The following is a 26,418-nucleotide window of genomic DNA, read 5'->3' on the forward strand; positions in this document are numbered from 1 at the left end:
CTACACGCAATCCAATGACAGCCTCCTGAGCTCTAGGCCCTGCCAAACCCTACTTCTTCTGTGACTTGCGCATAGTCTCAAGCCCTTCCAGCCTCAGTTTTCACATCTGCAGGTAAATACCCAAATGGATCAGGTAGATGACTTCCAGGCTTTTTACTAGCCCTAGTGGACTATACACTTTGCTTCCTAGCAGACCCTGGGGTGGCCTGTTTCCCACTCCTTGCTTCATTTCCCTTACCTTGGTACAGAAAAGTGGTACTTACCGTCCTCAGTTCACCTTCACCCCTTGTGCCTAAGAAAGAAGAAAATTCCCCAGGCTTCCACTGAATCCCCTCTAAGGGAGAAACCTTGGCCTAACAGCTCTATCCTTGGCTCTCGTCCTACCTGCCTCTTCCCAGCTCCTCGTTTTTCCAGCCGACAGCGAGATCTGCAGGCAGCACAGATTAACTCACAGCCCTCCCAAGTTATTCATTTCTCTGCTAAAGTTTTGTGTCAGCTTGAGTCATGGGGAAGCTCTGCAGCTCTGGCAAGCTGGAAACCCAAGAACTGCATTCACCCCCTTGCCGCCTCCTTCAGCACCACGGCCGGGAGAAAGCACAGTGACACCCACGTCCCTGTAGCGGTGACGCTCCCCACACGTACCCAGAGGGTGTTGAAGCCCTGCTCCCATGGCCAGGGGCCACCAGCCGTCCAGCTTTCTGGGCAGAGTAGCTGCCTTAGATTGGCTAAGCAAGCGGCAGTTTCAGGAGGGTCCCGTGCCAAGCCCCCGCTAAAGTGGCCCCATCCAGCATGGCTCAGATGGCACCACCCACGGGTCGACATGAGAGGTTCCCTAGAGAGATGGTCACAGGGCTCAGCAGTAGGGTCTGGAGCCCCCTTCCTAATTTACTTACCACAGCGTCCTCATCAGCACTCGGAAAGAGGCCAGCAGAAGAGACGGAAGGATTCTCTAAGTCCCCAAACCCAGAAACAAAGTTCAATGGCTCCAACCTTATCAGCTCCAATCAAACAAAGCAGGGGCATATCCAGCTGCGGTCAGAACTCAGAGGCTGGCCCTCTGCCTTTCTGTGGTCACCGTTCCCCTGAAGCTGGCTGTGCTCCTCGCTCTTTCAGCCAGAGTTCTGCAGATGCATCCCAGCCCTGCGCTGCTCTGTCAGGAGTTCTGACGCCACCCACCAGGCTGGCCCTGGCCCTGTCAGGCCCAGGAGTGGCCACAGGAGCAGGCTGTCAAGGAGACCTGGCTTCAAGAAGTGGCAGCTCAACATTCACGAAGGCTGGGACAAAGGAACATCAGAGACAAAGGCTGGGACAAAGGAGCCAGTGGGACTCGTCATCAGTGGAGTCTCGCTTTGGGGTTACCGTTCAAGTTCGCGCCTGTGTGGCCCTGTCTCTTTAAGGACCGGGCCTCTTTAAGTCAAGTTCCCTCTGCAGTCACTCCTGCGACCAGAGCTCCTGCGGCAGACAGTGGGCGCTCTTGAGCGCCATCTGGTGACCCAACAGAGCAGCACCTCAGCCACCAGAGGCTGCCCGGCCATGAGGCCTGAACAAACCTGCCCTCAAATCTCAGCTTCGCCCACAGATTCTGCACAGGGCTGCATGTTACCCTTGTGAGCAGCAAGGGTAGAGGTCAGGAGGAACTCCATTTGGGGTCAGGAGACAGCAGGAGCCCCCAAGAGGGGCCTAAGAATAATCATCCAAATCTCCCCTAAGACATTCTCAAATATCTTAGGGGATATTTGAGATACCTGGATTTTCCTAGTCTCCCTGCTTGCCAGCTGCAAGACCTAAAGCATAGCTGTACGTACTCGGTCCCCATAAACACTGGAACAGTGATTCTCAGTTAGGGGAGGGGTAGTTGGTATTGCCCCACCAGGAAGTATTTGCACTATGTAGGAGCGTTTTAAAGACAGAGAAGTTAAAGTGTCTTGCAATATGCAGAACTGTCCCAAAGAATGTCTGTCTCCAAATGCCAACAGAGCTGAGAATACTACTTGATTAGGGGGAACTGAGTATAGTTCCTTGGCAAGCTCAGAACCCCCGTTCTTCTTTTCCCTTTGGTGTCCTCCCTAAATTTTACCTTTGGCCCAGGCCACCTCCATAAGGGATGCCAGTGGTTCTGGCTACCCCTCCCCAGAAGCTGGGGACATACCTGCACCCAGCCTACGTTGTATCATCATGACCCCTGGAAGGAAGAAGCAGACAGGCTGGTGGCCTATCTCAGGTCATTAGGAACCAGTGGATAGTCTCTGAGAAGAAATTGCAGAAGACCAGCCATCCCCTTCCTGCAAGGGACTACCCTTGTCTTCCTTCCTACGTGGATGACTCAGACTCGGCCTGCTCTCTGTCCCCCTACAGCCCCAAGACGTGCGTCGTTTACATAAGGCACTTTCAGATTCTGGTTATGAAACTTTGTGACTCCTAATTTCCCCTTTCCAAAACTTGTTGCACCCTGTCCTGGGCAGGTCAGCTCAGTCTCGTGAACACAGTCTGGTGCCAGTGGCTGACGTGAAAAACCAACTCATGTGACACGTATTCTAATGAAGGAAAAGTGGAAAAGAATGGAACTGGCTGTGGTGGTCAGTGAAAGCTGCACAGCGGTCACCTTTGAGCTGGACTGTTGGCTTCAGCAGCCCCAGGCTCACCAGGCTGGCGTCACAGCGAGAACGGTCAATTGGAGGAGTTTCCCAGCAGCCCACAGAAACTAGCGAGCACTTTCTAAAACACATCTGGCAGGTCACTCCTTTCTAAGACCCATCTATGGCTTCCCACGGCTGTCAGAACAAAGACTCATATCCTCTTGGTGGCACACAAGGCCCTGTGTTCTGGCCTCTGCATCTCCTTTCAGTTTCATCTGGCACATTCTCCTCGTTGCTCTCTTTTGCTTTTTCAGGACTTTTGCACAGGTTGATGTCTCTGGCTAAAATGCTCTACCCCTGACTCTGCCTGGATATTTCCTACTCTTCTCCTGGTCTAAATGTAAATACTACTTCTGCTAAGAAGTTTTCCCTACCCACCAGACCACGGAGGCTTGCACTTCAGGTTACTTAGTGTTCGTGAACCACTCAATGCCTGTTTGCCTGTTTCATCTGCTAGACTGAGAGATCCAAGAGGGTAGGAACCACATCTCTCATTCACCACTGTGAATGAGAGCACCTTGAAATAGTGGTTTCAATGAATAAATGAGTGAGTGAATGAATGAATAAATGACCACATATGGTCCTGGTCACAAAGGGCCTGGAATGAGGAAGGACAGGTACCATAGCTAGCCTAGCTTCACCAACTGGAAAAGAACTGTCTGGGCTGGTTTCGACGTCATGTCAAGAATGGCCATACTCGGGGCGGATGGGTGGCTCAGGTGGTTAGAGCGCGAGCTCTGGGCAATGGGGCTGCTGGTTCGATTCCCACATGGGCCAGCGAGCTACGCTCTCTGCAACTAGAGTGGAGTCAATGAGCTGCCGCTCAGCTGCCCAGGTGGCCAGATGGCTCAGTTGGTGGGAGAATGGGCTCTCAACCACAAGGTTGCTAGTTCGACTCCCGTAAGGGAGGTTGGGCTCCTCCCACTGCAACTAAGATTGAACATGGAACCTTGAGCTGAGCTGCCGCTGAGCTCCCCGATGGCTCAGTTGGTTGGAGCGCGTCCTCTCAACCACAAGGTTGCCGATTTGACTCCTCCACTCCTGCAAGAGATGGTGGACTGTGCCCCCTGCAACTAAGACTGAAAGGACAGCAACTCAACTTAGAAAAGTCCCAGAAGTACACACTGTTCCCCAGTAAAGTCCTGTTCCCCTTCCCTAGTAATAATAATAATGATAATAATAATAATAATAATAATAATGAAGAATGGCCATACTCTCCAGAAAGACTCAGGAAAAACAACAGGATCACAGGATGAGATGTGGGGCAGGAGAATGGCTGCTCCAATTAATTCTGTAACTGCTCACACAAAATCCCAGCTAAAAACTCCCAATGCACAGGGCTCCCGTGCTGAGCGGCCAGCATTTGGCGTGCACTCTTTTTTCACCCAATCAGACTCTGACATGGAAGTGGGATAGGAACTCAGAAATGGTTCAGCCCACTCAGGGAACTTTGGTCTCAATTCTCAGGGTTCTTCTTCCTAGTCCTGTCCCAAATTTGCAACTAAATTTGTTTTTAGAGGAAGGAGGCAAACTGGTGCTCTTCCCTGGGAAAAAGCAGTGTTTGAGTGGGTGCCTGCCCTGGGTCTCCTCTTTCTGTTTGGCTGGGAATCTGAAAAAACAGATGCAGGTTGTCAGCAGGGATCCTGACCACAGGGAGTGGTCAGGGGGCTGTAGGCTGAAGCTGTCACTCACTGATGCCCTTCCAACCAGATAGCTGGAAAAATCTTGCTTTCAGCTTAGTGAGAGAAAAACGATAATGGAAACTGCTCTAGGGACTCTATCCTCCCAAGGACCGAGCTAGAGACACTCTGCAGACTGGCTGACAGACGGACAGACAGACAGGCCTTGGGCACACCTCTGGGACTACTACTTGCACTGAGCCATGGTGACCACTGGGCAGGCCTGAGAGCTCTGGAGGGCACTGCCCCAGACTCAGCTGGTCTGCTGGGCACCTGCAAAAAGGGAAGAAGGTTCGTTTTCCCTTCACTGAAACAAAGAGACAAACTGAACACCCAGTTTTTAGTCAAGGTCAGATTTGTTGGCCTTGGGTCTGTGATGGTCCAAAACATCATCCCAGGCCACTGGAATCAGTAACCCAGATAGTTAGTCCTCTAAGCTACCTGCCAGCTTCTCACCTGCTGCCCAGTAAGAATGTTCTGGCACAGTTAATATTCTCGGGGTTCTTGTCTTCCCTGACATGAAGGGACCTGGCAGGAAGAGGCAGTGGTTGTCAGTGAAGGGCAGAGAAATAATAAAGGTGATAGCAACAAACACTTATTTTGTGTTTTCTGTGCCAGCGCTGAGCTAAGGACACTGTATGTATTAAATCATTGAATTATCACAGTAACCCTCGACTGCTTCAGAATCTACGTCTTAGCCCCTCAACACTCCACTACCTCTCTCCAACAGAAGGGAAATAGCACTAAACTGACCACACCCTGAATCTAGAGCCTGGCTCTGCAACTAACTTGCTGTGTGGCCTGGAGGAACTTCGTTTCCCACTCTGGGCCTTGGTTTCCTCACCTTGACATGCAGGAATGAAGGTCATCTATGATTCCTGAGAGAGAGATAATGAGGATATACAAGGTGTGATCAAACAATACAGTCAATGTTTAAATAAAACAAAATCTGTTACAGTAAAAGACACATTGCCATTAATCCCTTTCAAAATACTCCCCCTCACTTTGAACACACTTATTCCATCATTCTTGCCACTTTTGGAAGCAGTTCTGGAAGTCCTCTTCTGTGAGTATCTTTAGTTGTGCTGTCATGGCTGCCTCAACATCCTGAAAACGTTTTCCTTTCATGGTCATTTTGACTTTGAGGAAGAGCCAGAAGTCGCACAGTGCCAGATCCGCTGAATAAGGTAGATGAGGACACACTGTAATATTTTTATTTGACAGAAACTGCCACATACCAGAAGCGACGTGTGACACGGAGCGTTGTCATGATGGAGTATGCTTTACGGCACACTTTAAAACACACCTTCCCTCAACCGTAGCTCACACCCGACCACACCAAACAAGGTGAAACTTGTCATGCAGTGTTACTAAGGTTTAATGTGCCACCTCCCATGTTGAAGATCCCTGCCTTTCCGTTGGATGGCACTCGGCAGCAGCATTCACTGTATTTTGTGATCACAATGGACAGGCTCTGTGTCACACATGGCTTCTGGTACATGGCAATTTCTGTCAAATAAAAACATGACGGTATGTCCTCATCCACCTTATTCACTGGATCTGACAACGTGCGACTTCTGGCTCGTCTCCAAAGTCAAAATGATCATGAAAGGTAAATGTTTTGAATCAATTCAGGACATCAAGGCAGCCATGACAGCCCAACTGAAGAGACACTCACTAAAGGACTCCAACAACTGCTTCCGAAAGTGGTAAGAACAATGGGATAAGTGCGTTTGAAGCGAGGGGGGTATTTTGAGGGGGATTAATGGCAATGTGTCTTTCACTGTAATAAAAATTTTTTAAATTTAATTCACCATATACTTTTTTAATCATACCTCGTAGTTATAAGGGGAAAAACCTTTCCTCTTTCCCACCTCTCAGGTCCCCAATATTTCAGGAAGTGCAGTGGGCTTTGAGGGCTAGAAAAGTTATTCCTTAGTTCATGGAATATATCCTGAGCCCTATATATGACAGGGTTCCTTTGCCTAAGATGCGTATGACAATGGATTTGAGACATGCACAGAAGTCACCAAGAGGCAAGTCAGTGCCTGGTGGGTCCAGACAGTGGCCTGGACAGTGTGTTATGGAGGGAGGGGGGGTGGTCACCACTTTGAACTGAGTAGATGACCAAATGCTTCTTAGACGAAGTGCCATTTGAACTGGCATTAAATGTTACATTGGCAAAAATGGTAGGGTGGGGAGGCAGGGCATTCTGGGGGCAAAAGTAATTGCACAGAGGCAAAAATGGGGGTGAAGAGAGGAACTAGAATGGATTCTTTGGGGAAGTGGGAGAGATGATAGACTATCGCTAATATAAGGCGTGGCCTCAGCATGAATTCAGGGACACAACAGAATCTGCAGCCTTTCTTAGGCCTGTCTTTATAAAAAAGCCTTTTGGGACACGCACATACCCCTCAACCCTCACAGAAAGTGTTAGGACCCACCTCTCCCCACTGTGAGGCTGTGGGCCAAGGCATCTAGTTACTGAAAGCTCTTCAGTCAATGTGTCCCTGGCCTCACCGATATTTATGTTCTGGGCACTGTGTTAAGTATATTCCTTTCCCTCTAACTTTTTGCTTTCCAGCTTTATTGAATAATTGACCGATAACACTGTGTAAGTCTAAGGTGTACGATGTGATGATTTGATATAAGCATGTATTGTGAAATGATTACCACAATAACATTAGTTAACACATCCAACGCATCCATTACCTCACAGTTACCTTTTTTGGGGGTGGCGGGTAGGGGTTGTGGTGAGAACGTTTAAGATCTACTCTCTGAGAAAATCTCAAGTATACAATACAGTATTGCTAACTATAGTCACCATGCTATACATTAGATCCCCGGAACTCATTCACCTGATAACTTAAAGTCTGTGCCCTTTGACCAACATGTCCCCCTTCCCCCATCCCCACCCCAACCCCTGGTAACCATCAATCTACTCTGTTTTTACGTCACTCTCATTTTTAATACATGACCCCTCTGTGTGGAGGATATGATCTCGTTCCCCACTTTGTAGAAGAGGCTCAAGGTCACCCCGCTAGTAAGTGGTAGAGACAAGTTCACTCAGATCTGACTGCGCCTAGAGCCCAAGCTCCCCAACCACGGATGTGGACTGAATGTTTGTGTCCCCCTAAAATTCGTAGATTGAAATCCTAATCCTCAGGGTGGTGGCATTTGGAAGTGATTAGGCCTTTGGGAGGTGATTAGGCTTAGATGACGTCATGAGGGTGGGGCCCCGATTATGGGATTAGTGCCCTTATAAGAAGAGGAAGAGACCAAACAGCACGCGCTCTCTCTCTCTCTCTCCCTCTCACTCTCTCTCTCTCTCTCCCATGGGAGGACACAGCAAGAAGGTGGCACATTACAAGCCAGGAGGAGAGCCCTCACCAAGAACCACCCATGCTGGCACCCTGATCTCGGACTTCCCAGCCTTCAGAACGGTGAGAAATAAATGTCTATTGTTTACGCCACCCAGTCTAGGGTATTTTGTTACAGCAGCCTGAGCTAAGACAGCCACCGAACAACCATAACCATCCACCAGTCACAATGCTGCAGAAAGCACTGTAGCCTTTAACAGGACAAGATTCTTCACTAGCAAGGAAGGCGAGGTACCAGGTAGCACTGGCACCTGACACTAATATGAATTTATCAGCAAAGCTCTCAAAGCTACTCTCCATGGGGAGTGGCAAGGAAAGGAAGACACAATGATGCATTACCACCCTCTTTCTCCTCAACTGAAGTCTGACACGCTCTTGGGTCTTTCAACTACTCTGTGGGCAGGTATCTGGAGCGTCCCTGGTGGTAAGGGTGTTTTCCAATGCTGTAAGAGTTATCTAGTCTTTGGGGCATGTCTCTCACAGAAGCAACCCCCAGCCCTGCCTGGCCCAGGTTCAGCCAAGTATTGTAAGAAGCATCGTAGGGAAAATTATTCCTTAGCTAATCTCAGGGGAATGCAGGAGAAAATTGGGGTATCAGCTCTACATCTGCCTCATTCAAATTTTCTGGCTCTAAAGAAGAGGACCAGTACACTCAGAACTTTCTTGAAAATTTTCTGTGCTCCGAACAAAGCTAGAGGCCCTGGGGGATGATACCACCACATGGTGAGATATGAGAGATTCGTTTTCCTAAGGAAGGACCTGTACTTCTGAGAAACTTTCCTATAGCACTTCAAAGGGCAAAAGCTCTGAGTAATTCTGGGTCCCTGGCAGTGCCACCTGGGTACCAGCACTTTCCAATCCTGAGGGGTTATCTAACCTCTGAGGCATGTCTCCCATGAGGCAGCCCAGCCCTGCCTGGTCCAGACTCAGCTGAGTATTGTAAGGAGCCTGTAAAGAGAATCATTCCTGTTCTGGAAGCACCAGGAAACAGAGCCTGATCTCATGGTCTGGGGTGGGGAGGGGGGTGGCTGGGGGCTTGGAACTGCAGCAACTCAGCTTCATGCCGAATGGGTTCAAACTTTCGCCCCTGCCCACCCCGTCCAGGGTGAGTCCCATGCTCAATTTTTAGTCTGACAGGTCGCAGACAGGAAACTATTGTCCCTCTGCCTCCGGACTCCTCCAAAGTCCCAAGCTCTAGGGACCCCCTTGGGTCTTAGCCATGGCTCAGATGGAACGTGTTTCCTCACCTTAACACTCGTCTCAGGGCCCAAAGTCTCCTAGACAACTCATTGCCCAATCCCCCACATGCCCCACTGAGTTATTTCCCAGGTTCCTATTTCTGTCTGATTATGCAAGTTTCTTTCCTCCAGGAAGCCACAGGCACATCACATGAGAGCAGCCACAGATAACCAGCGGAGGGGGTATGGTGCTGGAAGGAATTCCCTTTCCTGGACCCCACGCTGGTCTCCAGAGCCTTGGGTGGTGGCTCCCCACTCCCTGCAGCCAACACAGGGAGCCTGGGACCACCCAGGGAAGATCAGTGCAGGCCCAGATGAGATCATGACTTGGTCTTCAGTCTCCCCAGGGAACAGTCCCTTTTGCAGGTGGCCCCTGAACATGGGATCTATGCCAGGCAGCCCGATGCAGGAGACAGTAGCAACCACCCTGTATAGGCCAGGAAAGACATGGTACCTCCTCTTAATACCAGCTGGACCTGGTTCCAGGCCCATTCTGCGCCTTGGATCCCTGGCTCTTGGGGCAGATGCACCCAGCTGACTGATGGAGCAAAGCCACGCAAGAGGCCTCGGAGACAGGAACGTTTGTTGCTTCTGCACATGGCTGGCCAGAGCCTCCATACTGGGGCTCTTAAGGAGGCTGGTTTTTTCTGGGCTGCTTCTGTAAAAGAGACCCTGTCGGCCTCCCACCACAGCTCACCACGGATGAGGAAGCAACCGGAGACGCTCTGGCCCTCGGAGCTCCTGGTTCCCTGTTGTTCTCTGGGATGCCACACATGGAACTGCACACGCAAGCTCGCCACATACCTTTCCAGGCCTACCAGGAGCCCTGACTTTCTACAAAGACCACTAACCCCAACACTAGTACATGTGGACACATCTACCCAAGGCAGCACTTCTGATTTCTAATGTGGTTTTCAAAACCAAAAAGGAAAAGGTTCTGTCTTGCTAAGGAGGGCATGGTCCAAGACACACCAGGAACTGACTTCCCACCTGGCCTGCCTGGTCCTGCAAGCACAGGTGCCTGGTTCGCAGGAGGAGGCAATCTCCCTCCCAGACCCTCGTTACTGAAGGTGTGGAGCTTCACTCAGGAGTGGTCAGAGTCACAGACACCTAGTTCTGATAAGCTGGAAAGTTCTCTCCAGCTCTGCTGGTAGCAGGGAAGAATGGGGAAACAGGTGAGCGGTGCCACGGTCCTGCTCGGAAGAACACCCAAGCTGCTGGCTCAGATGCCACACTGCAATTAGCACCTTGTCATTTGCTCATTTGTATGCATTTTACACATCATCAAAAGGCTGCATGGAAGGTGTGAAACATATAGGCTGTTGAGGTTTATTTAAAAAAAAAACACAAAAATTATAAGTTTATTCCATTTTTTTCCTGTTGCAAAAGTAATAAAGCCACAATAAAAAAAATTTTTAGACAATAAAAGAGTAAAATGTGATCCCTAAATGCACCACCTTGATTAACATTTTCCAGACCTCCTTGGCACGCATACAATGCGGGTCTTTACATAGTTACCATCAAAGCTGCTCCCCAGATTGCGCTGGGAATTGCTCAGCCACTGATCCCTGGCCAGTCCAGCCTTCATTCTCTCCCCCTGTCCTGTTACATCCTGGGCAAGTGCTATCTCGGCAAGCAAGGAAGGACCTCGCTTCACTCAGGGTCTGTTGGGCCCCAAACGCAAAGATGAGCCTCTGGAGGGAACAGAAACTCTAGTTCCTCGTCCAAGTTTGTTCACAGTGCAAGGAAGACGTCGCTGGTTCCTTGTGGAAGGGAGGACTACTAACGGCTTGTCAGTGCTGTCCAGGGTCACCAGACATAAAGTGTCATCATCGTGTCTTCAGTAGGAAGCTGAGAACTGCTTCTGAAGTGCCTCAGCCCTCTTCTTTCCTCAGGGCTGGGCCAACAGCTTTGAGATTAGAAGGAAGTCTTGGGGTTGAGCAGGGCTACCCACCAGCTTCATGGGGGGCTGTATTAGTGACATCAGCGCTTTAGCCACAGAAACTGAAAAGGTGGCGAGGAGCGGGGTGCAGGGAGAATAATAAGGAGAAATTTACGTTTGCGTTCACTGCCCAAACCCTAATCCCTGACAGGGACAAAGGGAGTGGAGGGCTGGGATTGCCATTCCAATCTCAGGAGCACAGGAGAGAAGTCCTTTCCAGGTTTTGTCACATTATGGCACATGCAGGAAACGCCAGTGTTGGCACAGCACACGGCGGTCAGCAGACAAAGCTGTCAGTGGTCAGAGGCAGGGTGCACCTCACTGCCCCAGGACGTGCCTAGCACCCCGAGACTGACATCGGTGTTCCCCCACACCTTCCACCCATCCGAGGCACACTGACTGGGGAGTTTGGGAGAGGGCGAGGGGAGAGATGGCCTTCTACTTCTAACAAACCCTCCCGAGGGGCCTCAGGCTTCATAAGCATTTCTGATTTTAGAAGTCCCCACACGGCCATGATAAAAATCAATGCAACGCCCTCTCAGGCAGCAATCCCAGCCCCCACAGCAGGGGAAATGAGGTGATGTCCAGGTGAGTTCACCTGCACACTCAGTCAATGGGACTAAGGGCACATATCCCAAGCAGACATCCTATCTGCCGGGCATGGCTGCTGATAAAGCAGAATTGATAGCCTGGAAGAGAATGCCACGGCGCGGGCCGGGTATCAGTTATGCCAATCTTGTCAAAAGGTTCCTATGTCACAGCCAAGGTGGAGACTGATATTTACTTTTACAAAAGCAGAACTGCCAACACAGTCGTGGTTCTTCTCTGATGCGCCCCGCTGGGGTTCACTCATCCTTCCAAAAAGGGGGGGGGGTAAGGACACCTGCTAATTCCCCCCCCGGGGCACTGCTGCCAAGAGCTTCGGTCCCCTGCATGCAGCAGCGTCACCCAAAGCGGCTCCCATTAACAATGGCTTCATGGGGCCAGTTTCTGGGCTGCTTTTCCGGATGCAGACTTGAATGGTTTAGGTCAGGATGTGGGTGCTAGAGATAGAACAGACCTAGGTGCGAGACCTAGTGTTCTGAAGCTATTTAACCTCTCTGAGCCTCTGTTTCTTTCACTGTAAAATGAGGATGGCAATGGTAACTGCCTCAGTCGAGATGGTTGAGAGGCTCCAATGAGATAACGGATGTAAGACACACAGCACAGCGCCTGCTCCGTCACATGCGAGCAATGTGCTCGTTACTATCATTATGTGGGCTGGGCCACACACGCACACTACATCTCTCTCCTGAGGGCCAAAACAACGCAAAACGTGAAACAACACCCTCTCCGCTCCCCGCCCCCCAAAAAACATTACAGCAAGCCTAGTAAAGACATAGTGTGAGTACCGTGTTGCCCCGAAAATAAGACCTAGCTGAACCATCAGCTCCAATGCGTCTTTTGGAGCAAAAATTAATATAAGACCCGGTCTTATTTTTAATATAAGATGGGTCAATATAAGACCGGGCACAATATAATATAATATAATATATAATATATTATCTTTTGCTCCAAAAGATGCATTAGAGCTGATGGGCCAGCTAGGTCTTATTTTTTGGGAAACACGGTAGTACTGAGGTTACCAAAACCTAACCACACACTTGGTTTTCTGTAGGTGCCTCATTGTCATTGCAGAGTTAACAACTCATTAGTGTTTTTAAAAGTCAAAGCAACCCTATTCCTCAGAAGTGTGCCCCCTCTATACTTTGCCATTCAATAGCAGTTAGAATAAGAAAAAGAAGATCTAGAAAGACAATCCCTAGCCTTAAATTCAGGGCTCTCAAGCTTAAAAGAGGCAGGAGCTTCTAGACTGCTAAAGTTCCCTGAAAGATTTCAAGGGTAATGGAAGCTGAAAAGTTAAATACAATATACACTCTCTCAACAAACAGAATTTTCTCCCAGGCACCAAGGCCGAGCAACCTCCCTGAGCACAAGGGAAACTGAGGTCTGAAATATCTAAGTGTGCTCGAAGACAAAAAAGATATATGGGTAGTTTTTTGTTAAAATTGGACATCTTGGATTATCCAGGGTAAACACTAAATCAACATGTTGAACAAAAAACAATTTTTCTTAAAATCAGAAATTAGTGTATACCCATCCAAATACACACACACACACACACACACACACACACACACACACACACAATGAAGTCATATGCAAGGGCATTTTCCCTGTGGACAACAAGGCCCATCTTCCCAGCCCTCTTCTGGAGGACCCCGCTCTGGTGTGTCCACCGTGCCCTTTTCACGTGTTGACATGCTAGCTCTTGGTAAATGTTGCATGAAATCTGATGACCCTGTCAGGGAAGAGAACATGATTCAGTCATCTGTTCCTAATCCACAGACCCTTGATGAAAGTGTGTCTAAATTTAGGGTTTAGAAACACTGCGGCTGGAAACAGCTGGCTTGAAGACAAACGGCCCTCTGGTTTCCACAAGGAGGCCCCAGCTGCCGGCGAAAAGGGTCGATTCAGTCCTCTCCGCTTTCCACTATTTTCTCCGTGAATGCTTGTGAGCAGAGGTTCCTGGGGAGGCCCCTTGGATGGGGCTTCTGACTCCAGCGGTGCTCCCCAGGGCTCCCAGGGGGCGGGGCCGGATGGGGGCGACGCCGCAGGCGCTGTGACATTTAAATGTGACGTGGGGCACCCGCGGCCAAACTCTGCCTCCGCCTACACACTTGATTAATCCTACATCAAATCAGAAGCTGTGTGTGCGGCCGCTGCTCTAGAAGCCGGGCTTGGTGAGCCACGGGAGATGCCCATTTTCTGAGGTTTACACAGTTATTGCCATGCAAATGCGCTCAGGGCTTGGGACCCTGTTTATGTGACTCGTGCGAGAAGGCAGATGCCGCAACCCACCGGAAGCCTGTCGACACCCCCCCCCCCCCCGCACCGCGTGGTGGTGGAGGTGCGAGAAATGAAGGGAGGCCCAGGCTCTCCCCAGGCTCTCGGATGAGACCCGACCGGCCAAGGGGGTGCGGCGTATGTGTGCGTCCCGCCCCACCGCCGCCAAACCACCAGCAGGAAGCGGTGTCCACTCCAGGAGGCGCTGGCAGACGCCGAAGGTGAAACCAGCTCCAACCCTTTATCCTGGCTTTAAAATAAATAGATCAAAGAGTTTTCGTTTCCTGGTCGCAGGGCGGGGTCCACTGGGAAAATCCCTGGAGCAAAGGGAGAAGGAGCGTAAAAGCAGGCCCAAGGCGCGTGGCCCGCCCACTTCCTCTTGGTTTTTCCCCAAACTCATCCTAGCTGACGTCACTACCAGGGTCTCCCGGATTTCCCCCAGGGGCACTTGGGGAAACAGGGTCCCTAGAACTTGAAAACCTTTCCTGGAAGCACTTCAAGATATCTTTTAACGGGGCTTAAAATGCCCATAGCAAGAGGGAAGATCTGAAATCCAGATTAAAAGTCTCCTGAAAGTCAAATGATCAGGCAAAGGGCTTGCCCACTCAGGTCTCCCAAAGGAAGCTGCTAGACGAGAGTGTAGCAGAGCTGAGAGACCCCAGTGTGCCTTGGGACTCCCTCAGACCGTTTTTGGTTTGTAAGAAATATACCACTGAGCAAGACTCATTCATCTATTTTTCAAGAGTAGTGCTTTGATCTGCTGAAAAAGAAGCACTGGCTCTTTTTCAAAGTGAGAAGCATGGATTCAAACTAATTAGCTGTGGGCCCCTTCACACATTATCCAACCTTCTTAGGCCTCAGTTTTCTCATCCATAAAATGGGGTTAATAATACTAACCTCTTACGGTTATTGTGAGAATAAATGAAACAATACACAAATTAGACACAAATCCTTGTACATATGCCATAAAAGGACTGGAAGGATATATAACCTACAACAAATTGTTAACTGCAGGTTCTTTCTGGAGAGAGGATTGGAAGTGATGGGGAGAGATGAAAAGAACTGGCATGTTTTACTGCAAAGACTTCAGTACTGCTTGCATCTTTTATATTGAAAATACATTTATGCATAATACAGGGACTGATTCATGGTATACTAGGTTGTTAATTTTTAAAACTGAGATCTTAGCTCTAACTCAGTTTTCCTTTGGGGCTTCTGGTTCAAGGTGGCAGACTGGGCATGTAGTGTTTTTGTTTGTTTTACACTATTATGATAAACTTGTCATATGCTTCTGCTTCTTAAGCCAAATCTCTAGACATGATATAAATCACACATTAACACAAAACCTGTAACAGCCCAGGAAAATGACACAGGGGACTCTCAAGGACCAGGAATTTTAAGTAACCCCTGAAAGAAGGGGATCGAAGGAGGAAACCACAGGCCACAAAATGCCCAGGAGAGAACTGCTGCCAGCATGTGGGGTGCAGGGAAGAAGCAGATCCTGCAGCAGGAAAGCATCCAGGGGCAGTCACCTGGGAGACCAGTGGACAGGAAGCAGGAGCAGCACCCAGATGCAACCTCCTCTCCCATCTGCCTTTCCCCAGACCCAGAGCCCAATAGGCTCTGGCTTCAGCTCCCTTTTGCACTCTGTGGCTTTTATTCCATTTCTGCTGCATGGAAATGTATATCTTATTTTTAAGCACATCTCTATCTTTTTTAATTTAAAAAAATGTTTTTACTTATCACGACTTTATTTAGAACAGAGGGATACGCTTAAAGCATGAATTCACAGCATGAACTTGATCAAAAAAAGTTGAAGTGATCAATTTTTCAGGAAAATATAAAGTCCAAATATTGGTTTGGGGGGAAAAAAAACAAAAAACCTGAATAAAGGACTAACCCTTAAATAAATGGACAAGTAGGCAAAGACCTACACACAAGACCCAGGTTATAAAGGCAAACCTTTACCAACAGAAAATGCCCATGTTACATAAACTGTTTCAGGGTATAGGAGAAGATGGGAAACTACCTAATTTCATGACACTACCATAATTCTGACACTAAAACTGGATAAGGGCAGTAAAAGGAAAGAAAACTTAAGTCAATATTTTCTATGAGATGCAAATGATCTTAATTGCAATTGGCATACTGAATCCAGCAGCGTTTCTTAAACAAACAGTGCATCTCAGGCCACTATGCATGGTTGTGCATATTACACACTGCACAACTTGCTGTCATGTGCATGAGTTTTTTAGTGAACAACAGAGCAGCCTGCAACCCTGTAAATCAGATCAAACGGGGTTTATTCCGGGAATATAAGCCTAGATCAACGTTAGAAAATCTTTTTGTGCAATTCACTACATTGATAGATTACGGAAGAAAGGAGAATACAATCATCTTAACATATTTGAGAAAAGCATTTGTTAAAATTTAATACTGCTCTCTGCTTAAAGAGAACAACAACAAAATAATACTCCTGGAAATTAGCAATAAAAAGGACAACAAATGTCCTTAACTTAAGTAAATCTATAATTAGCATACTATTCAATGGTGAGGTGTCAAATGTATTTGTATTAAACAAACAAACAAAAAAAAGGGCAAAGAACATCACAAAGCAGAGGAAATAGGAATAGCCGAAGAATGTAAGATATAGTGCCTCATTAGTAATCAGGGTCATAGATACATTGAGATGACATTGTTTTTGTCCATTAGATTGGCACAAGTGAAAAATAATAACAAATATTGGTGAGAGAGTGAACAGGTTCTCTCAAAAAGGACGGTGAGAATATAAACTGGAATAACATTTCTGGAGGACAATTTGACAATATCTATTAAATTTTAAATGCACATGTTTTTCAATTTTGCAATTCCATGTCTAGCTAGTCTCCAGAGAAAAATTCATGGCTATTCATACATGGGTTGTGTACCATACATAGTTTTTCATTTTCATTGTGGAGTTGTTTGGAATAGCAGAAATCAGGATACCTTGCTGGGGATTAGATTTGTCCCTGTTGCCTTTTCTCCAGTGTAGAAATGCTTTGGAATCACAGACCTTATAACCTTATAATTATTCTCTTAAAAGATCCACCACTTTGGAGCCACTGATATCAGAGGTGGCCTCTTTGCTATAGTTGAGGAAAGAGGGTGCTAAGAAGACACATTGTGTTCTAATGGTTTAAAAAGAGAAGTAGCCAGACCCCCCACACACACCACCCAGTGGGTCCCCAGGGATGGAAAGGAAGTGGTGGATGCTAGAACTTGTCCTGCTTGGCCTTCCTGGGCAGGTTGACACATGGGAAACAGCTCTGTCTGTGACCTGAAGGAACTAGGTCTTAGGAGCAGGTGCCCCCAGCTGAGCTCAGCACTGAGGAATTGACATATTCCCCTCTAAGAACAATGGCAGTTCAATAGGTAGGTCTTGCTCAGTGCATTCCCGCACCGCCTTTGTGTACCAGGGTCATCTGTTGGCCTGTGCAGTGAGACGTTCTCAGTACTGCGAATGAAACTCAGGTTCTCTGCCAACTTGGGGTGTAGAGGCACCAACCACTGCTCCCTTTTTGACTCTCTAAGGAAGAGCTTCAACAGGGATCGGATGGGCTTTTTGCTGGTAGGCAAGTGGGCACTGGAACTGAGGAAATAAGGAAAAGTGCCAGAGGATGTGCCTTCAACACTGTGGAGTGGGTGCTACCACTTCCGTAACTGCTGGTCAGCTAGCAAAGATGTGGTTGTTACTGTTTAGTATTTGAACAGCAGCGGCTGTCAACAGTTTATAAAGGCCTACCTTGTATCTCGTGAGCCAGTGAAAGCACAGGTCTCTAGTGTATGTATATCTAGGCAGTGAAAAGCTGTTTACCAGCCTGTTTACTCCCACAGTGAGACTGAAGGTTCTTAAAGCAGAGGTTTGCACCCTTTCCCCAGATGCATGGCTTGGCACAATTCAGGCACCGATAAAGGTTGCTTTAACGGTGCCTGAATCCCTTTCTCCGAGAAAGAAGGAGTGTATGGTAGCCCAGAATTGACGCCTCCTGGTCATAAAATCAGACATACAATGCTTTCCTCCTGGAACCTACTTTGAAGTGGGTGATGTTTTATTATCCAAATCTTTCTCTTTTAACTCTCTAATGCTTGGTGAGTTAGATACTCCATAAACGTTGAGCATTATAGTAAAGGTGTTTTGTTAACTTTTTTTTAATTGATTGTTTTGGAGGTTATAAGTACTCCCTGCTCTCCACAGTGACTTTTAAAAAACACCAGAAAAAAAGTTCCATTTTTCAAAACCCAGTAGGTTTGCCTATTTACAAACTCAGCAGCTTTCAAATTTCAGTGAAACTGTCGTCTTAATTCCACACAGATCAATCTCTGCCCCCAAAGAAAACACACACATGTATTTCATGGCACCTACATTTAAGCCACTGAAGGCTGGTCTCTTTGAGAAGGAGAAAGTAGAGGCAGGAAGTAATGGAATCTGGAGAGGCAGAGGTTCAGCCTACCTGTGTTGGGACTTTGGGGCAGTCGCTTGTCACCTGGGTGGTAAGATGTGACCCAGTGCCCTCCTTCCCCAGAGCTCAACAGGAGAAATGAATGTGGGTGAGCATTCAAAGCCAGAATGTGACACCTTCAAACACCACAATCACTACCTGGGGGCAGCAAGACGGCCACCAACATCATTCAAACCACATCTGGCCAAGTGTTTTGAAATAGCGGATCTCAATGGACTTCTCTGTCCCATCCACCACGTGTCACTCAGCTTCCTGCTGCTGTCTGTGCTCTCAGGCCAGAGGTCACCTTGAGCTTCTCCTGTCTCTGACTGCTTGCTGGCTCCTAACACAAATAGATTACTTTATCCACTGTCTGGCAACTCCTTATCCACTCACACACCAACTCAAAAGGGCTTTTCCCTCCACTTTTGCTTAGAAGCACTTAAAGTTCTTAAGTAAACTGGGGATTTTGTTTTGTTTTTTGTTTTGGCTTCCCTTTAATGTGAACCTTTGGGGCTGTATGGGCAAAAAGGGCCTCACTAGACATGATCCACTAACTCTACCTCTGGGTATATACCCCAAAGAATTGACAGCAGGGTCTCAAAAGGCATTTTTACACCAGCCTTATTCACAATTACTAAAACACGGAAGCAACCAAGTGGCCATTGACAGATAAATGGAAAAGCACAATGTGCTCATCCATACATATACGTACAATGAAATATTATTTAGCCTTAAAAATAAGGAAATAAAGAGCCTTAAAAAGGAAGAAATTCTGACATATGCTACAATATGGATGAACCTTAAGGACTTTATACTAAGTGAAATAAGCCAGTCACAAAAAGACAAATACTGTATGATTCCAGTAATATGAGGTACTTACAAAATAGTCAAATTCAGAGACAGAATGTAGAATGGTGGTTGCCTCAGGCAGAGGGAGCGGGGGTGGGGAGCTGTTTTATGGGTATAGTTTCAGTTTTGCAAGATGAACCAAGTTTTGGGGGTGGATGGTGGTGATGATTGCACAACGTTACAAATGTATTTACTACCACAGAACTGTACACTTATAATGGCTAAGAGGATAAATTTTGTTATGTTTATTTTACCACACTAAACATTTGGGGGGATAAAAGGGATATAATGTATATAGCCTCACTCTGTTTTCCATATTTGGTGGCAACTGTAATAAAATGTCTTTTTCAATAAAACAAACTATAAAAATGCACATTTTAAAAAAAAAAGACAGTGACCATCCCCTCACATCAAGCTAACTCTGGGGTGCTAAGAACCCCCTGGACTTGTTAAAAATGTAGATTCCAGGTTTTGCCTGGACCCACTGAGATTCCACATCGGGGGGCTAGGCACAGGAATCTGTCTTTTTACAGTGTTCCTGCAGAGAACTCTGACTTGCAGTCACTTCTTTATGTAGATTATTCCAGAAGAAGATTAATAGTTTAGTAATTTCCTCCATCACTCTTTCAGGTTAACCAGCACACACTTGTCAAGCAGGGAGGGCACGGAAGGCACTAAGGCAGATGCTAGGAAAACAGAGAGTGAATAATAATAGAAGTTATTTAGTGAGTCCTCACTATGCGTCAGTCAGGCACTGTTCTGAATGCTTACCGTGGATTAATTTAGTTAATCCTCACCAACATTCCAGGAGGTGTATGCTATTAACACGCCCATTTTGCAGATGAGAAAAACAAGGCACGGAGAGGTGAACTAACTTTTTTAAATCCTCACAACTAATAAATCTGGCTCCAGAGACTGCACCCTTTACCACCATAAACCAAGTCCTATTTTCAGAGAGCTTTGTGAGGTGGGGGTACCTTGAAATGACCATAATAAGAGGCAGATTGAAACCCTTGTTAAATTGAGATACAGAGACAAGCACGGAGGGAGGAGCCCTATCTGGGATGATGGTGTGGACTCAAGAGATTTTTCACCCTTTTGCTAAACGGCTTAAAGGAGTGTGAAATTCCCCAGCAAATCCTTGAATGGAGCCACAAAGAATCAGCAAGAGTCAACCCACCCAACACAGCCCAGCACAGATCCACTGATTGTTCTAACACAGATGTCTTCAAGACATGGCACTACACAAGCTGCAGCCCGGGACCAAAGGAGAAAGCTGGCTATTTCCACTTTTCAGTTTCTAAAATCTCTTTTAGAAAGATTTTGTAACGTGCTGAGGTCAGGCTGAGAAGTGGTTAGACGTGAAACTGCTGATTGTAGGTTTTCCTTCCACACTGTGCCTGCCTGCAATGGATTCACCTCAAAACTGTGATGTGGGAGGACAGAGAAAGCTGTCAGTCAATTTGAGACCCAATAGTAAACTAAGGGGCGTCTAGAGCAGGAAGATGACCCTATTTTAGGTGCTAAGCAGACATTATTAAGCCTGAATTAAGGTTGCAGAGGTTGAAGGTCATTTTCCTAACTCGTCAATTCTTGTGTGGTAGCTTCTCAGAGATTGTGTGCAAACTGCAGCAGACACTGTCTAACCTCATAGTAAGCTCACTTCTTCAAAGATGGCAGGCACTGTGGTTCCAAAGAAACAAACTGGTTAAAAAAAGGCAGTGTAAGACACTTGCTATTTTGAAGAGGTGTGAAATACTGTCTGGGACTCCTACTTTTTTTTTCCTTTCTAATCTTAAAAATGAGCTATTAGAGGTTCCCTCCAACTTAAAAATTTATTTTGGCTTTCATCAGTTTTTGAAATTTATGATACTCGTATATTTTATTGACACATCTCTCTCAGGAGTAACTGTCTTAACAAGTTTAAGTTACCTACTTAACAAGGTTAGACGCTAAAATGTCTACAGTTAACCCAATTTAAATGAAGAAAACAAGAGAGGTTTTATATACTACTAGATTTATGATGTGTCTCTAAAAACTCTGATTATAAATGTCCTTTACCCTCTGATTTGGCAGCTCTTTCAATGCATATATAAGCACAAGAGCCAAGCTGTATTTCTTCCAAGTAAGTAACTCAGATGAAACACTATGGCCCAAATCTAATTTTGATATCCTAAATCAATGCTTTTGTGGTACATATGAATTTGAAGCATGAAATTAAAAACCGAATGGTTGTTTCTCTCCTTCTCTCCCTAATAAGCCAAACCAAAAAATAAAAACAAGGCACCCACCCTTGGAAACATTTCAGAGGCTAAAAGAGGCAACAAGAAAACAGGTCCAGTGAGATGTGGATTTGGGGCTTACTGACCTTGGTGGCAGACAGCCGGGGTCCACCAAGGATTCCTGCCCCAGCCCCCTCCCCAGAGGAAGGCTGTTGCTGGGGAACAGCTGCCCAGGCAGGGGCTACACTTGCCAGGACATCTGCATCTAAGAGGGGACAGGTACCTCGTCTTTGCCAGTGGGCTATGAGCCGAACACATGGGTATCACGTCTGGGCTAAGAGAGAGAAGGAGCAAATGTATCTTCACTCCCTTGTTTCCCCCATTGCCCTCTGAAGCTGAGAACTACCAGGCAGGACCTAGAGGAGGGGGGCAGATCCACAAGAGTTCTGGAGCCTGGGTTCCGAGTGACCTTGGGAAGCAAACCTGGTCACTTGGGAGCACCTACATTCACTGTTAATGTGAGCCAGAAGAAATTTAGCCTGTTAGCCGCTGGCCGACACGTGCCAGTTGGTTTGTTACAGTAGGTGGCACTACTCTAAGGGTTACATCCCAAGGGGCTGAGATTGGGGGCTGGAGGAGGGAGTAAATGCTTACCGGTGAGTTAAGAGGTTAGGAAAGAAATACATTTTTTCCTTCTATGGAAAACTCTTTAACACAGGGATTGTAATCTCAAATGCCTGCAACACGAGCCAGGTCATGTGATACTAATAGCTATAAATGCCTACGCAACACTTAATGTGCGAAAGGCACTGTTCTAAGCACTAACTCATTAGTTCTCCAAAATTTGCGAGGTAAACTTTTATAATCCCTATTTTGCCGATGAGAAAACTGAGGCCCACGGGGGTTAAGTAATTTGCCTAAGTGCCCATAGCTAGTCAGTGGCAGAGGCAGGGTGCAAGGCCAGGCAGCCCAGCTCCAGAGTCTTGCTCTGTTCCCTACTTTAGACATACACCTCTCACAATGTGAGTGGATGGAGGGTCAGACGAAGTCTGAAGCAATTAGGGAATCAGATCCAGACTGAAGAGGTCAGCTATTCCGCCTGATGACTTCCACATGTAGTATAGATTTCCCCATCTTTCAAGAAAAGCCAGAAATCCCAATTTTATATAAAATAGCCTCATTTTAAATTGTTTCCATTTTGTTTTAACCCACTGCAGCCCAAAGTCCAAACAAAGCTCATCAGCGGACCGCGTGTAGCCTGGGGTTGGCCACTTTCCACCTCCGCTTTCAGAGCAGCTGTACCCAAGGACCACACTGTCTTCTGCTTGTCCATAGGCTCTGGGGAATTCTGGGTCTGGAAGCCAGAAGAGGAGTCAACTCGGCAAACAACAGCTCCTTCAGGCCTGCTGATATGAATAATTAATTTGTTTTCTCACTGCCAGCCTGCAAAGGTTACCAACAAGCCCAGCATTCAGGAAGCAACTCTGTGCCCTTCTGAGATAAAGAGAACAGGCGTGAGGCGGTCCTAGGGATGCTCAGGGAGCCCCATAACGAAGTCCAGCATGGTGGCCTGTGTTCAGAGGGAGCTTGTGGATGCCCGTGCAGGCCCGTGTGTGTGCTCCCTGCATGGCTGCCACAGTGGGGCTGTCACAGTCTGCGAGGCTCATCACAGACATGACACTCTGTGGCTTTCGCTGCTGTCAGCGGGCGAGGGCTCTGAATTCCTCAAGATGCTTTAAAATAAAACAAAAAGGCGCAATTATGCAGCTGAACCAAGGCAAGGCAGCTGCATACAAAGCAGGCCTTTCTCCACAACAGGACCACAACCTCAGCTAGACAGCGCCCAGGTCTCACCTTCCTCCAGGGCTGCAGCTGGGAGGCATCCGTAATTGGATGCTCCACTACTCTGGCTCTTGGATTATTCAAACTGCAGGATTTCCAGAAGCCTCAGGTTTCAGTTAAGGATATGACCAGGCAACAAGATGAGTAAGATACCATTTTTCACCCTTACTGTCTATCTCAGCAACAGACATGGCTAAACCAGTCATGACTGTGATGATAATAAGGAACCAATACACACTGTTTACTGTGTGTCAGCTGCTAAGTGCTTTCTCTATTGAGTCATTTTATCTTCACATCAACTTAGTTAGGTATTGAGATCATATTATTAATCACCCTCAGTCTACAGAGATGTAAACTGAGGCACAAAGAACGTAGGTTGGCTGAGGGTCCCAAAGCAGTTAAGTAGCAGAGCTGGGATTCCAACCCAGGCAATGTGGTCCCAGACAGCATGCCCTTAACCATCATACCAGTGGCTGTTTACCTTTACCCAGAGCTTACTGTATGCCAGGCCATGCCACATGTTTTCCAAAGATCACTCCATTTAACCTCTATAATACCAGGTGATGTATAATCATCTCCACTGTACAGAAAAGAAAATAGGTTTATAGAAAGTTGAGGTACCTCGGTTAAGGGCACAAAATAAAAAGCAGCCTATAGCCTGGATCCAAAGCCAGGTTCCTCCGATTCCAAGCCAAGCTCTTAACCATTACTTGGTACAGAGTCCTAGCTCATCTAACTGACTGGTGTTCTTTAAATTAGGGCTGGAAAACCACTTAGTGCAATCACCTTATTTTAGAGATGAGGACCAGCAGCCTGGAGAGAGTAAGAGTTAGTGAAGAGATGAAGTAGAGTAACTTTGGCCCCAGAAAGAGCTGGGTTCCAATTCTAGTTCTGTCCTTTATTAGCTGTGTGACCTTGGCAAGTGACTCACTGTTTCTAGGCTTTATTACTATAGAATGGGAATAATAATCCTTAGTCTCACGGGGCTGTACTGATGAAAATATATGTGTAATATGTACTTTTACTAAATACGTGGCATGGCAAAACCATTTCATTATAGTCAGATAGCCCCAAATTATAGATTGATAGTTTCAAATTTTTGTTTATAAGTCCATTTTTTATGATTTCAATTAAATTATGGTGTAAGTGATGAGTAGGCTGCAAGGATGACCCCCAAAATCTAATTAATAAAGACCTTGGAAAATTGCAGTGCACTTCTGGAACGTTTTTGAGCGTCACACTCATTCCAAATGTACAAAATCGCCAAGGAAATCCCATTTCTCAGAGATCTGGGCAATCAGACATTTAGGCCTTCCACCTTCACAAATAAATATACTATGAGATCAATGACATTGTGGACAAAATAGGTTTCCATGTTTTTTAATTCTAGTATCCTTTTTATTATATTAGTGATTTCATGATTTTGCACCTGGCACCATGGACCATGCTGTAATGGCTTGTCAGGTTCCTTTGCACAAACATCAAGATTGGGATGTATATCTGGTTTCATTTTCGGGGTTCTTATTTTTGGTTGCCATGGCTAGTTGTTTAGCAGGATTCGCCTATGTGACCAGCCCCCTTGAAAGTCTCAAACCGAGTTTCTCGAGGCAAGATATTCCACATATGTCCTAGTAGTTTGCTATTAGAGACAGAGCACTCTTATATGGCCTCAGACAAAGAAGGATGTGAAAAGCCTGTGCTGGACCTCTCTGGAGTCTGCTGATACATATATTTTTCTTGCTGCTTTTGCTCTGTATCCTCTGTAAAAAAAATCTTAGCTATGAGTATAATCTGCTATTGAGTCTTATAAATCCTTCTAGCAAATCACTGAATAAAACAATAGTGAAACACTTTAGCCATTTCTAACGTTGTTTTTTACATTTTTGAGATCCGCCCTCTCACATACACATACAAACAGCCATAGTTACCACTTGGCCTTAGTGAGACGGGAACTTAGAGGTTTTGAGGAAAATACTTTGATTTCTTAGGCTCAGAAGAGCCACTCTTCTGTATGAATATAAGTTGGGTGTTTGTATTAGTCATGACACACTAGGCAATTCTGCAGTAACAAACAGCACCAAACATTTCAGTGGCTTATAATAACAATGGCTTATTTCTCACTCTAGTACATGTCCTTTGAGAGCTCACTGGGAGCTCCGCTCTGTGTTGCCCTTTCTCCAGGACCCAGCTGACAGAGTGATTGCCACGGTGGGAGGGGCCCTTGTACTGACCTATGTCTTTTTTGTCTTTGTAGCCCCAGAATGTCATAGCGCCTGGCATATAGAAGGTACTCAATTAATACTCATGAACACCTGGACATTCATTTCATTACTTGAGGATCTTCTATATGCCAGGGACTATGACATTCTGGGGTTACAAAGACAAAAAAGACAGGTCAGTACAAGGGCCCCTCCCACCATGGCAATCACAACCCCAAGAGCAGGAATGAGGAGTGCTGGTAGAACCTCAAGTTCGGGACATTCTGCTCCCTGCCCCAAGTCTAGAAAACATGAACGGTACTGGTAAGATGGAGCCAGAGGAATGAGGCCAGCCCCATTCTGCAGCAATTCAAAGGGCCATCTGGACCATCACGGTGATGGGAAAGCGAGTGAAGAAGCGGATGGTCCTTTTATGCACATATCTTACCCAAACAAGCCCTGATGTTCCCCAAGAGCTGGTCTAGTTATTTAAAATCACTGCATGTGGCACATTAGAAAAGGAAATGGCATCGCTGGAAGAGAAGCCTAGACTCAAAACAGCCCCACCTGATGAAACGGTCTGGAATTAGAGAGTGGTGATGGATGCACAACTTGGTGAATATACTAAAAACCATGTTTCCCTGAAAATAAGACTTAGCCGGACCATCAGCTCTAATGTGTCTTTTGGAGCAAAAATTAATATAATTCCCGGTATTGTATGATATTATATTGTATTAGACCCAGTCTTATATTATAGTAAAATAAGACTGGGTCTTATATTAATTTTTGCTCCAAAAGATGCATTAATGCTGATTGTCCAGCTAAGTCTTATTTTCGGGGAAACACGATATACACTTTAAAAAAAGGGTGAATTGTATAGTATGTGAATTATCTCTCAATAAAATTAACTAATTAATTTTTTAAATAGGAGGAAAAAATAACCCTACTACTTAGCTCTAAGCAAACTTGGGCTTGTCAGTGAACCAGTCAGAGACTCAGTTTCCTCACCTGCAAAATGAGAATAGTAGTACTTTCCAATTAGAACAGAACAGTAGACTCTTCTGA

General features: G+C 46.5%; 1 protein-coding gene across 2 annotated transcripts in view; it reads right to left on the reverse strand.

The window, feature by feature from the left end:
* ABR (ABR activator of RhoGEF and GTPase) overlaps window positions 1-26,418 on the reverse strand; it is a 173,381-nt gene that overhangs the window by 137,232 nt on the left and 9,731 nt on the right. The window contains exon 1 of one of the 2 annotated variants that reach the window (XM_033089015.1): window positions 894-1,348. The exons of the other annotated variant lie outside the window; for it this stretch is intronic. The gene's annotated coding sequence lies outside the window, so the exon portion shown is untranslated. Of the gene's footprint in view, window positions 1-893; window positions 1,349-26,418 lie in introns of those variants that run through there. 2 annotated transcript variants of the gene reach the window in all.

This window comes from Rhinolophus ferrumequinum, chromosome 21, assembly GCF_004115265.2.
Source record: "Rhinolophus ferrumequinum isolate MPI-CBG mRhiFer1 chromosome 21, mRhiFer1_v1.p, whole genome shotgun sequence".
NCBI classification, from domain to species: Eukaryota; Metazoa; Chordata; class Mammalia; order Chiroptera; family Rhinolophidae; genus Rhinolophus; species Rhinolophus ferrumequinum.